Source organism: Rhodamnia argentea, chromosome 4, assembly GCF_020921035.1.
Source record: "Rhodamnia argentea isolate NSW1041297 chromosome 4, ASM2092103v1, whole genome shotgun sequence".
Classification (NCBI taxonomy): domain Eukaryota; kingdom Viridiplantae; phylum Streptophyta; class Magnoliopsida; order Myrtales; family Myrtaceae; genus Rhodamnia; species Rhodamnia argentea.
Window position 1 is genome coordinate 20,981,462 of NC_063153.1, and position 13,953 is coordinate 20,995,414.

Below are 13,953 nucleotides of genomic sequence, written 5' to 3' on the forward strand. Positions count from 1 at the left end.
TCTGAAATACTTTGCAAATTCTCAAGGATAATTTTCTCAAAAAATTGAAATCAAATTTTGGATGAGGAAAGGTGGATCCCCAATCTCGGATTTTCAGCCACCCCTCTTGGATTTTCGAAATTTCAAAGTTCAATTGACTCATCTTTATTTTATTTTTGTTTTGCTTGTTTGTTTTGATTGTGACAAAGTTTGCACATTTATAAACAAACATGCCCATAATATATGCTCCCCTATGTACCGTGTCCCGTCGAAAAATTAAATCACATGCTTGTCCATGATCTTATGGAATGAGATGGTGATTTAGTATAGAAATTCGTGTTCTGCCCTTTAGCGAAAGGGACATTGTTTTTCTATACACATATCCACATACCGGCTCGAATTCTCGAGGATGTGGCGGATAAAATTTTGCTCTTCCCTAGATCTTTGGGAATGAGGATTTTCGAAAAAAATCGAAAACTAAAAGGTATATTATGGGCATTTTTGTTTATTTTTGTTCAAACTTTTGATTGCTTTTGTTTTGCCGAAAAACACAACAAAAAAATCAAATCATTTTATCATAGTGTTCCATATCACATTTTTTTCAAATTAATCATCAAAATCACATCGATCAATCGGAAAGGATTTTTCATGAAATTGGTGCCGAAAGGGCGCTAATTTGTCCAATTAGTGTAACCAAGTCCCCGGACTCATTTTCTCTGGTTTGCAAAAATAAAATAGTTCTCCCACTATTTTGTTAAGGTTTCTAATCAACCTTCTATAAATGATTAGTGGCGGTTCCAATTGAATATTTTTTTTCATGGATAAACCTAAGTTGCAATTCGGTAGGACTTGGGAGGGTCCGAATTAGATTAGTAAATTTAACTAACCCGATAATCCTTTAGCCTAAATTTTAGGTCGCGACATGCTTCGATTTAGTTTGCTATGAAGTCTATATACTTCTCATGTATCCTTCTGAGTAATGAATACAATTTTCTTTCAACAAAAAAAAAATTACAATGATTTAATGCGAGTACATTAATTATTCAAATTTTCTTTTTTGTTAAATTAAGGATACAAGTTAATTTAGTTTCTTTCTTGGTTCATTTTCCTTCTTTAATGCATAGCATTGTGGGAATACAAAATTATCCGGAGTATTTGTTGAAATATCCATTATTCCTTTCACAAGTTTTTTCATTGAATTTAACTTAGATATGTATGACATTTACTATCGAAGAATACTTATAAGGTTGAATAAATTCGACTCTACAAGTAGTACACTAGAAAAATTGACTTTATTATGTGCAACACAATTATTTGGAAGAATCAAGAATAGACTAAAACTCTATGGATTGTGAGTATTATTAAACATGGCTTTATTATGGAGAATATATGTTGTTGCATATGTATATCATAAACATAAATCTACTTTGTAATGTAACAATTGAAATGACTTCTTTTTAGGGGATACAACATGATTGCTTAAAGTATGTTGAGAAAGCAATCGAGTCAAATTATAAAGACGAATTAGTCGACGACGAATACCACTTAACATTTTTATATGTATTAAATAGGGCATATTAGATATTTGGCGAGTGTAAAGTGAATTTACACTGAAGACGATTTTGTTCAAAATATTTCCCAAAGCCCATGAGATGCATCTACATCTTTTGCCAAACTTGTGAAGCGAATCGAACAACAAAGTGAGCCATAGACAGCTTTCTAAGCAATGTGGGATAAGAGAATGTAAGAAAAATGAGCCTCTTCAAATATATTTTTACAAAAATTTGTGTGTGTAGTAGGCTAGTGGTGGCTTAGAATTGACATAGACATGGTAGAATTGACAATTTTTGAAAATATAGAAGTTAGTTTGTTTAACAGGAAATGGATGATTTGAAAAATATTTTTCTAAAAATAATCACTTTTATCGTTTACAAAAATGAGTAAATCAAAAATATTTTCATCATCATAAATATTTAGATATGAATTGTTGTCGATAATAATTTTTTCATTAATAAATCGTTTCAAGTGATACAAATTTTCTAGACCATTCACTTTTCGCGAAATATACCGAGTCTTGTTTTTAATTTTTTCTTTTCGGCTCTAAAAACCGTAGAGCTTCCGCCTATTGCACAAAATCATATAGCCATCACATCAAATATTTATACACACACAAACTCCATTTAATTTCTTGTCTTTATATAGCCTACAATGGATGGACACAGGTCCTTTGTTCTGCCATACATGACATTTCTGTCGGGGGTTTATTTGTAAAACAAACAAAATGGTGCCTTATTTCTTATCTCACATAAGAAAGATGGGACTGTGTTGACCAATATTAGTGAAATGCTTTTCAAGTCTTTCAATTGAAGACAATGGGAAAAGTGGGCCGAACCCTATTATATTTGCGTGCGGGTGCACAATTATTAGACGTATTTTATGCGATCTCTTCATGAAGTAGTTATAATTATTTTTTAAATTTTTAAATTTTATTTTTCCTAACAGTTATTAGGCGCTCCGGCAACATTTTAGAGGTTGCAATTTTTTGCACATGACAAGTTTTGAACATGAAGAGTTGTGTCATAAGTAGCAATTTTTTAGACATGAAGAGTTGCGTCTGAATTTACATTTTTTTTGTATTCTTTTCTGAATAACATGTTTGTTCACAAAGGTTTCGCTATTATTTATTCAACGATTCTATTCAATAATATAATTGCTATATGATATTCTCATTCTAAGACTTTGTTGTATCCTGGAGAACTTTACTGGTAAACATCGGCCAAGTTGTGTGGCAAAAAATTCTTTGAAGAAAGTGAATTCACATCTCAAAATCTGATTCTATTTCTTCTCATTCGACCGTTATATTTCTCAACGGTTTCTTCGACCATGTTGTAGCAATTTGATACGGTTGCTCGAGAGTCTAGACTCGTATCAAACATGAAGGATGGGGGATCATACTTTAGAAACGAAAAAGAAAACAAAATAAGGAGAAAGCTACGAGAATATATATCTGCATGCCCACTAATCTCAGTCAATTATGGATCACACAACTTGGACATAATGAAAAGATCTCTCTCTCCCTCTCTCGCTCTCTCTCTCTCTCTCTGCACCTCCAGGAGCACGCGTGATCTGCATTTATTGCAAAAGGTCAAAAGAGAGCAGAAGGGGATTCTGATACAAATCATTCAAATTCAATTGGGTTTTGCTTTGAATTGGCATATCAGGCCTCTATCATCTCATTCAATGCGTCACTAACGGGGCCATCGTGGCCCTCTTGGCCTCATTAAAACTATTCCATTCTCTCTCTCTCTCTCTCTCTCTCTCTCTTCTGTCATAAGTTGCTTACAAGTGGCCATGAGCTTATGCAGATGAATTTCCCCCTTTTCCCCATAAAATACAGGTGACCAGAGATATCTGTTTTCTCAGAGAGGGATACGAAGGAGGTGGGGAGGGACCATCCTCAATTATGGAGATTTTCAAAGGTTAATATAAACAAATTGAACGAGGGCACAGCTCAAGGAAAGAAGGATGGTCCCAAAACAAACCCCCATCATAAAAGCTCATAAGATTGTGGAGCTGTGCCCATTTAGTAGTTTTAGGAATCTTTACGAAAGCCCCATCTTTAGGAAAGAATCGTTTTTTTCCAAAGGAAAATGAAAGAATTACGAACCTTCTTCCTTTTTGGGTTACTGCTCCCCATACTGAATTCTCCAGAGAATTACGCATTCTATTGAGGTCGCTTGCTTCAGATAGTAAATTTCATTTTTTTTTTTCAAAGTATCTCTAATAAGGTTTAACGAGTGCCCATAAGAGAAGTCGCACCCACAACATTCCGTGAGTTTTCCTAATTCGGCCGATTTACCGGAAAATGTGGAATTTGAGAAAGCAGTCATCAGTCTGTTCTATGTAACCTAAGTGGATTAGAGATTCAAGAATCATTAAGCAGTGAAGTAGACAAACTTGAGTTCATGCGTGTAAGGTTTGTAGTTTTTTTTTTTTTTCTGCGCGAAAATCAAAGCCTCAAGGCACGATCATAGGAACAACAACCGATGCCGTTTAGGATGGTCCTCTCCGTGATCTCGGTTCTCATGAACAAGAGGGGAGTTATATCATCATGTGTCTGGACAGTATCGTTAGCAGTTGGTTTTCCCCTATGATCCTTTTCACCTTCTGCTCAACGAAGAAGGGAAAGAGTTCGGATACGGGGAGTCTGAGCTTCTCAGACATTACAGTTGGATCGAACATGCAGCTTATCAGGAAACAAACCGACGGTTAATGGTGGATCCGACCCGTTTATAACAACACAGACGACAAAACCAGACCAAAAAAAAAAAAAAAAACCCTAGCCAGATGCAAATTTGTTTCAGGGTCGGATTCAAAGGACTGTTGTCCTGTTGATTATGCGGCTATAGTGTTGATACAGGGCTCTATCAATGTTCTCGGAGACTGGGACATTCGACATCATAAGAGAAGCTAAAAGAATTGCAAAAAATGAAGAGAGAAAGAGCGAAAAAAGGATAGCAGAAGTGCTAGAACTTACGTACGATGCTCATTTTAGTGCAAATTTTTTTTCTAAATCACTTAAGTGTCAATTTTTTTTAAAAACGATAACTTAAATACCAACTCTGATCTGTTGGGCCCGACATGGCATTTTTTTTTTTTGTTAATATTGAAGCCGACGTAGCTCGTCGGAGGTCCAATCAACAACAAAGAAAATTAAAAGTTCAAAAAATATTAAAAATATAAAAAAAAACTTCAAAAGTAATATTTAAGTTAAATATGAAAATAAGTTAAATAAAAAAGGTGGAGAATAATTTAAATAAAATTTGTATTAAGTTTGTACATTTAAAAAATTTAGTTTTTAGCTTATTGTTAAATTTAGAAGTCCGCATGGACTGGAATTTTTTGAAATATGCCACGTTAGATTAAAAACTTCACTATAAATGACACATAATTAATTTGGCCGAAAATTCTCCAATTTGACACTTAAGTTGCCATTTTTTTATTTCGATTTGACATTTAACTGAGCTGACGAAAATCTTTTACATTAAAGTGAGGCGCTATACACAAGTTTTGTTACTTGTGTCCTTTTGCTGAAAACAGAAGAATTGAAAAAGACAGATCTTAAGAGGCACACGAGAATTAAGTTTCCCAACACCCTGCCAAATTATTGGAGGGACCATCTAGCTTATACTATCCATCCAATTTGGAAGCGCACAGATGGAACTGACGGTTGGGCGGAAGCCAACAAGCTTGTGAATCCCCCCAGACCGACACTTGGGACTGCCAGAAACATGTACACACACCGAGCATCATCATCTGCGTCACTTGCTTTTGCCGAAAGTGGCATCCAATCCTATCAAGATAGGATCACAACATGAGTCTACACAGTTTTCTCAGGAAAGAGAAAAAGGAGGGAGGAGGAGGGAAATAAAAGTTTTCAACTCTTGAATTTCTAGTCAGTGCTTTGATTTGATATACACGAAGATTGTTCTGAACATGTACAGCAAGATGTTTGTAATAGGATATGCGACTTCCTTGGAGAAAAAAATGTTCATCTGGATAATGTGTCACCTGTAAGTACATATATCTGTGTCATATACTTTGCCAAAGTTGCCGTCTTTACAATGCCCGACCCATTACCACGGTCACAATGCTTGAGCCATTGCCATTGAAGTGATATCTGAGTTGCTGCCTTGCCATCCAAAGCACGCGCAATCAAAACACACACCCTCTGTCTGTGTATGCCACCATGTGTGTGTCTGTGCAACACAAAGGTCGTGTGGCACCATATGACGGAGGTCGCAGCCTTCTGATGACCTAATTCTTGAGCCGCCCTAGTTGGGGAGGCATAGCGGATATAAGGTCGAGATTTCAAAAAGGGCGCCCGAGGTTTGCGATGGCAATTACCGTCGTACGATTTCAATTTTATATACTAAATTTACAAAGATACAAATCAATAATGATACATGTTAATTATCAAGATGCATATTAAATGAAAATTCCTTCTTTCTTTTTAGATGGGAGGATTGAAGATGCTCATCATAGTTGGGGCTCGATGCTCTCTAGTTGCTCCTTTAGCATTGGGTTGAGGGTTGAAAGGGGAAAAAAGGTTTTTGTGCTCATGGAACGGAACATTGTATGCCAATTGCCAAAGCATTCCATTCATCCCCCACTCCAAAAAGGGAAAGTCTTGATCATCATTCAACAGTACCCCACTTCCCAAAAGGGGTAAGATTTTTATAATTTTGTGCCGTACCCACCACATACCATCATTCTTAAAGTACACCCAAAGAACAAGAATCCCTTTGGACATATGAGGACGGAACAGTGAATTGCTGATGGAATGATGGGCAGTCGCATCATTTTCTGCAACTGTACACGTAGCCCTAGCCCTCACCGTCCAATCATTTTTGACCGACCTTTTGCTTAATGGCTAATGAACCAACCTTCCTAGATCTCCATTGGATGACTTCGGTTTGGCTTTTATCATGTCCATCCATAATCCTTCTAATTGGACCTGAATCTAGCTTAAATGATAGGTTTTCAGATCATTTGGCAAATCATTACATAGTTCATGTGGGAATCATTCCCGATCACAAGATGATATATGTTGTTGAAACAACTGATTTTCCTTTCCTTGAAACGGCACGAGTTGAAGAAAGGGAACTGATGTAAACGAGCAGGAGGCCATGCACGAGGAATCGAATCCATGGCCTCTTCTGACCTTAACTCTGTACCGAGGCTGCTCAAAAAAAAAAGAGGGGCTTTTTTTCTCTCTTTTGTAAATGGAAATTAGTATAGATAATATAAAATGTTTAATGAGGTCGCTTTACGCAAGAATCGAAATTTCCTCGCGAATGTGTAAAAGCAATGACGTCCCCGCGAACCACGCACTCGCGAGGATTGGTCAGGACAAATGTCGATGATTCTCAGCATGTCATTATTTGTGTTAAACTAATATAAAGTCAGTAAAAAAGCAAAGAAAAAGAAAAGAAAAGCATATATACTTTAAGTTGCTTTAGCGCCGTATTAGATCTTTGCGTGAGCATGTGTTGATGGGGGCCTGTTGGTCTCTCATTGGCTGAACCAATCCAATTCCTGAAGAGCACCTTCCCCCAAATCTCTTTTCTTTAAGAAGGCGGGGCCTGCCATTAGGGTTTCCTGAACTAGTTTATAGTCTGATTTTGCGGTTGATATGATAAATTAATTAAGGAAAGAGCATGTCTCTTTGCAAGAAGGAAACATTGCCTACCTTTTGTTTGTGTCGTGATGGCTATATTCCAAGACATGGAGACGCACAACAAAAAAACACACCCTGATTTTGATTGGCACAACTTATGAGGAATATGCTCAAGTTCATGGTTTCTTTCCTTGATTAGGGAGGTCCACATATCTTTTATCTCAAGTTTATGGCTTCTTTTCATTGGAGAACGGTCTTAGGAGCGTGCAGCAGAAGTTCGATACCTTCGCTCGGGGAGATTGCCAAGAGAGAAACCAATTTCAAACCCGGTAACATATCCAGTTGAATCTACCTTAGCTTTCTCGGGGAGATCGCCAAGAGGGAAGCCAACCCGTCAAGAGGAAAACCAAGTCCAAGCCCGTCAATATATTTAGTTGAATTCACATTCACTCAAAAGCTTAAGTTAATGAGTTATGGGTCAATTTTGATATATTAATCGCTCCACACCACATCAATTATCTGATGCGGGACTTCTCCGACACAACACAACTCACACGTGCATCCGATGTTAGACTTCTCTAACACAACACAACTCACATGTGTATCCGATGTTGGACTTCTCTAACACAACACAACTCACACGTGCATTCAGTGTTAGGTCTGCTCCTCCTTAATTTAAGTGTCCTTCCGTATCAATATATCTCAACTTGAATCTCCATCAATGTTCATTAGGCCCGCGTTGCTACACCACAACGCCTACCAACCCGGAAACCGCGTTGATCACCGCACCAAATCAACCATCGTCTCTGATATCATTTGTTAGGAACGCGCAGCAGAAGTTCGATACCTTCGCTCGAGGAGATCACCAAAAGGGAAACCAAGTTCAAACCCGTCAATATGTCCAGTTGAACACACTTTCACTCAAAAGCTTAAGCCAATGAGTTATAAGCTCCACACCACATTAATTATCCGATATAAAACTTCTCTAATACAACTTACACGTGCATCCTAACAAATGAAAATTGAACTTTGATGAGAGAGGGGAGAGGATTTGGAGATTTAGACACATTAACGGGGCGAGATTGATGTAGATCCGTATGGACACTTAATAAAACAGTATATGAAGACATCTTCGATAATCCAAACATTGTCAAGGAAGAGTAAGAGATTTTTCTTGTAGCATCTTCGAGATTTGCAATTTAGCATAGGTGGAATGTGGTCGAATTGGTTATGCCATACCAACTAACCCAAAACTCCATTCTTTGGATTGAATCTCCACAAGCCAAATTCATTAAAGAACAATGATGTAGACCTACATATTCATTATTGGCACTCCCCTACATGGTTATGCCATACCAACTAACCCAAAACTCCATTCTTTGGATCGAATCTCCGCAAGCCAAATTTATTAGAGAATGATGATAGACCTACATATTCGTTAGTGGCCCTCCCCTATGCGAATTTTTTTTTGGGTCATTTTCTAAAGGATGATTAAATGGCTAAACCTTTCATATTAAATGCAACACACAGAGAGTGAAAGAAATCGAAATTACTTTGACTGACTCTTAGGCAATGTGATATTTGGTGGACCACCGATAGCTGTTTTAAAAGTTTAAACTGTTAAATGAAATAATAGTTTAGTGTGACCTCTATCTATCACACTCGCTCATGCTTAGTCCTGTCTATTTGCCTAGTATTAGGTGTTGGACTTATTATTCTAATACCATGTGAGATTTAATGGGATCACCGCCAACTATTTGAAAAACTTAAGTTGTTAGATGAAAGTATTATTTAACATTTACTTATTCTATCTATCTAGCAACACATTCTATTTGTGTTGGCATGAGTACTCTTAAGCGACGGGATATTTAAAGTTGCAATCGTAGTGTTGTAAAGCCATTTGTTGTAGTGACAGTCTAGAGGTTAGCTTTTAAATTTGGTATCCTCCTTTTAAATGCTAAAGAACCCATATCTTCAATTTCTCGGTACACCAAAAAGTGAAGGGAAAATTCAAAATTAATGAAAGAAAATTAAGTAACCCAACTTTCATGTAGCAAAAATCCCATTTTTAAAGCTGTTATCCCTATTTTCTTACTAAAAATCACTAAATCCATTGTCCCTGTCCAACCCATCTATCTCTGACAGACACATGGACGAGTGAAAGCAATGGATGCAATCGAGAAAGACGAACGTGACGAAGGCAGAAAGACTGGCGTGGGGATCGGAGGGCCGATGTTCATCGAATCACCGGACGCGTTGGTAACCGGAAGTAAAATAAAACAAGCCTTCAATTCATTTCCCAGATTGATTGCTTGACGACAAGCTCTGCACTAGAGACGCTTGATGGGCAAATAGCCCTTGACTGAAAGATCCAGTCAAAAATGTGTTCATATATGGATATGGTGTAGCTCAGGTTGAGTTGGACTGACAGTGCTCTCTCTTCATTCCTTTTCTGGTTTTCCTCTTCCCAAAATCATGGTTGTCATCTTTCCGTTTGTGCTCTCTAAAGCTTGATCAGCTCCTCTTTACGTTTAGCTTCTGCTATCACTTTGGAACGTGTTCAGCGAAACTGTACCCGCGTGAACAGATCACAAGAGGATCATGTTTAAGTAGAGGATTCGACAATAGTGTCGGCAACGAATGCTTTGGAGAGATAGCGTCAAATGTTAGGATTGTTTGATCTTTGTGTGTGGAGAGGTGAATGCTAAATCACAGAAACGAAGAAAGGAAAAAGAGACTACGCAATGAAGAGATACCAAACAGTTAGGTTCATCTCATTATTAACCGAATGTTCCGGATAAAAGTTGTTGTGGTCACTGTCTTTAAAAACATGGTGTATTTAGCCAAAAAGGGTGTGCGAATGCTTCCGCCTAACAATAATGCGTTGGAAAACCGCAAAATTTTCTTAATTGCTTTGCTTAACAAGTGTCGAGGACACCTTTTTTAGCAAAACCCTAATGCTAACTTTTACAAAAATTATGTATTGGGCTTTTATCGAGTGTTAAATTTAAATTTGACTACTATGCAAATACAGTGATCGAACTCAATTCTTTCCAAGTGAACAAGAGAAGCAGACTATAGACCTAGGTATGTCTTTAAAAGGCTTAATGGAAAGCCGGAAGCTAAGCTTCTATAAGTCTTTCTAGTATTTCCCTCCTACAAGGAAAAGAAAAAATTAATTGGTAGGAATTTAGGGGCTTGAGGGTCCGCCTCGGCTCGATATAAAATAATTTTCGAGGTTTGCAGCCCGATCCATTAGAAGACGGGAGGAATTAGGCTCAAGTTGCATTGATCTATGGATATTTCGTAACCACAAAGATCAAAAAAAGTCGCTCCGATTAACTTTGAGTGAACAAGAGAATCAAGATTAACAAGGTTGAAATTATCGCTATAAACACTTACACGTTACTATTACCTATTTCTATGTTAGATATTTATATTGGATGGACGAGATGTTCGAAAACATCCTTTTCACCTACGTGGTCTCTATCTCTCCCTCTCTAGGCGAAGTGATTAGCAATAAATTATTAGGGCATCCAATAAAAGAAGAAGCCCCATTTATGCTGTGCGCGAGCCACCCCCCACCCCCACCCCTCTCTCTCCATCTATATAAACAGCACCACGCCAAGCTTCTCCACCACAGCATCGAATCATCACAACCCACCTTGTTCCTCTCTAATGGAACAGTAACACAGGGTGAGGGAGTGAGGAATCTGAGGAAGACGATACAAGCCATAGTTAGGGTTTCGATTCGGAGCGAACGGGCCCGATCGATCTGGGGTAAATAAGGGAGGTGACAGAAGAGAGTGAGCACACATGGTACTCTTTCTTGCATGTCCAATTCATGCTCGAAGCTCTGTGTGCTCACTCTCTGTCTGTCACCCCCTTCTCTCTCTCTCTCTCTCTCTCTCTCTCTCTCTCTCTCTCTCTCTCTCTCTCCCTCCCTCCCTCTCTCTCTCTCCGTCTTTCTATGATCTTCTCTTGTTTATGCATGTCTGAATTTGTAATGCATTTTCTCTGCCTGTTGTGTGTTCAATCTGCCCAGAAAAACTTGCATCTTTTCTTGTTTGCTATAGTTGTTTTAAGGTGTCAAAGTACAACCTCGGTGAACGAGCGTTTTCTTTTCTGGGTGTTACCAGATCTTCTATGGTTGTCCTTTTATACACAGCTGATGATTTGCGCCAGGGAAGTGGAAGAAGCTAGGGTTGAATTAAATTTAATAACAAGTTTTTTCCCTCCTCATTTTTTTTTTCCTGTGTAACTGACTGATAGATCCTGCTCTTGTACTTTTTTTGGGTACTTAACATGACAAAAGGTCTGTACTTTCTCCATCCAAAAATTACTGTGTCCAAGAATTCTTTGCTCCCCAAATAATTTATTAGCGAGTAGTGAGATCTTTTTTGTTTTTTGTTTTTTGTTTCTTGTTTCTTGTTTCTTGTTTTTTTTTTTTGGTTCTGTGTTGTTGAGCTTTGGCAGATCTAGCCTTCCTGTTTCTGATAAACCATCTCCAAGGTTGTAGATTTCCCAGAAGAATCAGATCCATCAGTTTCTTGTACTTCTCCTTTCAATCATATTTCATTTCACCTTCTTCTTTACTTTATTTTATGTGTTGGAGCTTTGCCTTTTCCTGTTCCTTTTTTGGGTTTTTGCAGGGTGATGCATTTTGAGATGGGTTCTTTGCAGGAGGGCAATTTCCATTGATCCTGAGGTAAAATTGCAACAGTTATATATTGTATTATAATTTATACTTTTGTCTTGTTAGCTACTTGTATGCATATTTCTTTTTCTGGTTCAAAAATGCTAATTATCCTAAGGCTGATTTACAAGAATTGATATCCCAAGTGATATGACAGATTATTTACCTGTTTAAATGCTTGTCATTAGTCTCTCACGTCATTTCCTATAACATGTTTCGTTGTATGTCGATTTTAAATACCTAGCATTAGTCCTTTACAATTTCTTGTTTCATTTTCATTTTGGCTTTTGGGATGTAATAGATCTCTCTCTCTCTCTCTCTCTCTCAGGTTGTGGGATTTATTCATCAAGTCTTATGAAATCTAAATATTTCTGAGGTCATTTCCTATTAAGTGGTTTTCATGTTGTGGGTTTCACTGATGAGATTTGGTTAATTATTTTATCAATTGATACCATTGGAGTCAATATTACGTTAGCCAATAGAAAGATCACTTTGTTTCCTGAGAATAGATTCATGGCTAAAATAACAATGAGAGGGTGTTTCGCTTTAATTAGACTGAATAGATCTCACTTTACAAATGACTGGTTACCCTATGGCTCTACAAAATTTACAAATCAATGGGGAAGAACATAGAATTAATTAGCTGAGCTAATTTGCCATTGCTTATGCTTAATCGCTTATCATAGGTTGATCGTTTGTCTTTGTGGTTCTGTGAATGACCCATCTGGTATATGTCTTGGTCTAAAAAAGGTTCCATCTTCTTATCCTAACGGAATTAGCGTGTCGAAAAGTTGATTGATTAATTAAACTTAGCCCTATTATTTACTATTATGAGTGCCTTTCCTTGTTCTGATGATAACCAACAAGCCCTTTCCCACTGGTTAGCTTGTTTCGCTATACAGCTTCTCACACAATTGCAATTTCGTTCCTTACCACATTTTCCTTAACATCCCCATACTCGAGATCTTTCTTCGTCCAACTATCAATATCGTCTATGTCTTTCCCAGCCTTCCCTTGCTCCTTTTCTGTATCTGTCAATCTTTACAGTTAGTTAAATACTTTCACAATGAACACTTCAGAAGAAAAAAAAGGATTCATTCATAGAATTTAATTTGCTGGATTGACCTTTCCATAGTTAAGGAGGATCTTGCGGATTTTGCAGGTATATACTTCCACAACCCAGATGGACCAATTGTGACCGAAGCACTCTCATAAGTTAGAACTCCCAGTCTTAAACAAGCGACGCCGTGCTAGAGTAAAAGCGGCAAAGTCGCGAGCGACAAGATCATATCCAAAATCTTGTGATGACATAAGAAGTGTAGATTCATGTACTTGCATTTTGAAATTGCTTCCTTGCTGATTGTATCGTGTAGTTTAGTGGTGCAGAGCCATCTCTCTCCCTGGATGTATGGAATCAGAATTGCATGCCAGATAGGGCATGAATGTTCATTGTTTGAACATAGCTCAGAACTCATGTTAGCTGCATTACTCTCGTATGATGCTATTGCTTAAGTTAGCAGTTTATCTTCATTGATGTGTTATTTCATCAGTGGATTCACGTTACGGCTAGACATTCGAGCACTTGTTTAAGCGCTACTACATGGACAGGAAATTTGTACCTCGAGACAAATGAAGTTTTGTGATCTTACTCCTTAATAGTAGCTTAATGAAAGCCTCAAGGACAACCCATGAAGATTTTCTCTTAATAATACATGATCATTTGTCTGATGGAAAGTGAACAATAGAAACCGATTACTTACATTTTGAAGAGAATAGTACAATTAATGTGTTGATATCTACAGCTTTGCCATAGAGAAGTACATAGGTTTATTGATGCCAATTCTAATGGTACGATAATTACTGACTAATTTGATTCAATTGCAAACATTGAATTAGCAAATCCTAAAACGTTGCGACAAAAGACGCAAAAATGTTGTTCTAATTGAAGAGATTGATTGAGGGTTTTTCTTCCACTATCGTCAAGATTGATTGGGTTTGTTCTTCCTTGCTTTTGATCTAATCCGAGCGATTCTCATCCTTGATTGATTATAACTTCAATGTTGTTTCTAATCAACACCAATTAGAGGAAAACATTTTG

General features: G+C 37.4%; 1 long non-coding RNA gene across 2 annotated transcripts; it reads left to right on the plus strand.

Annotated features, from left to right (window-relative positions):
* Positions 1-11,589: 11,589 nt before the first annotated feature.
* Positions 11,590-13,552, plus strand: LOC115741048. 2 transcript variants are annotated; one of them, XR_004015424.2, is made up of 2 exons: positions 11,590-11,867; positions 12,907-13,552. It is a non-coding gene; the product is annotated as an uncharacterized LOC115741048 (long non-coding RNA). The 2 variants fall into 2 exon arrangements; XR_007198154.1 differs by having other exon boundaries at positions 13,018-13,552.
* The last annotated feature ends 401 nt before the right edge of the window (positions 13,553-13,953 follow it).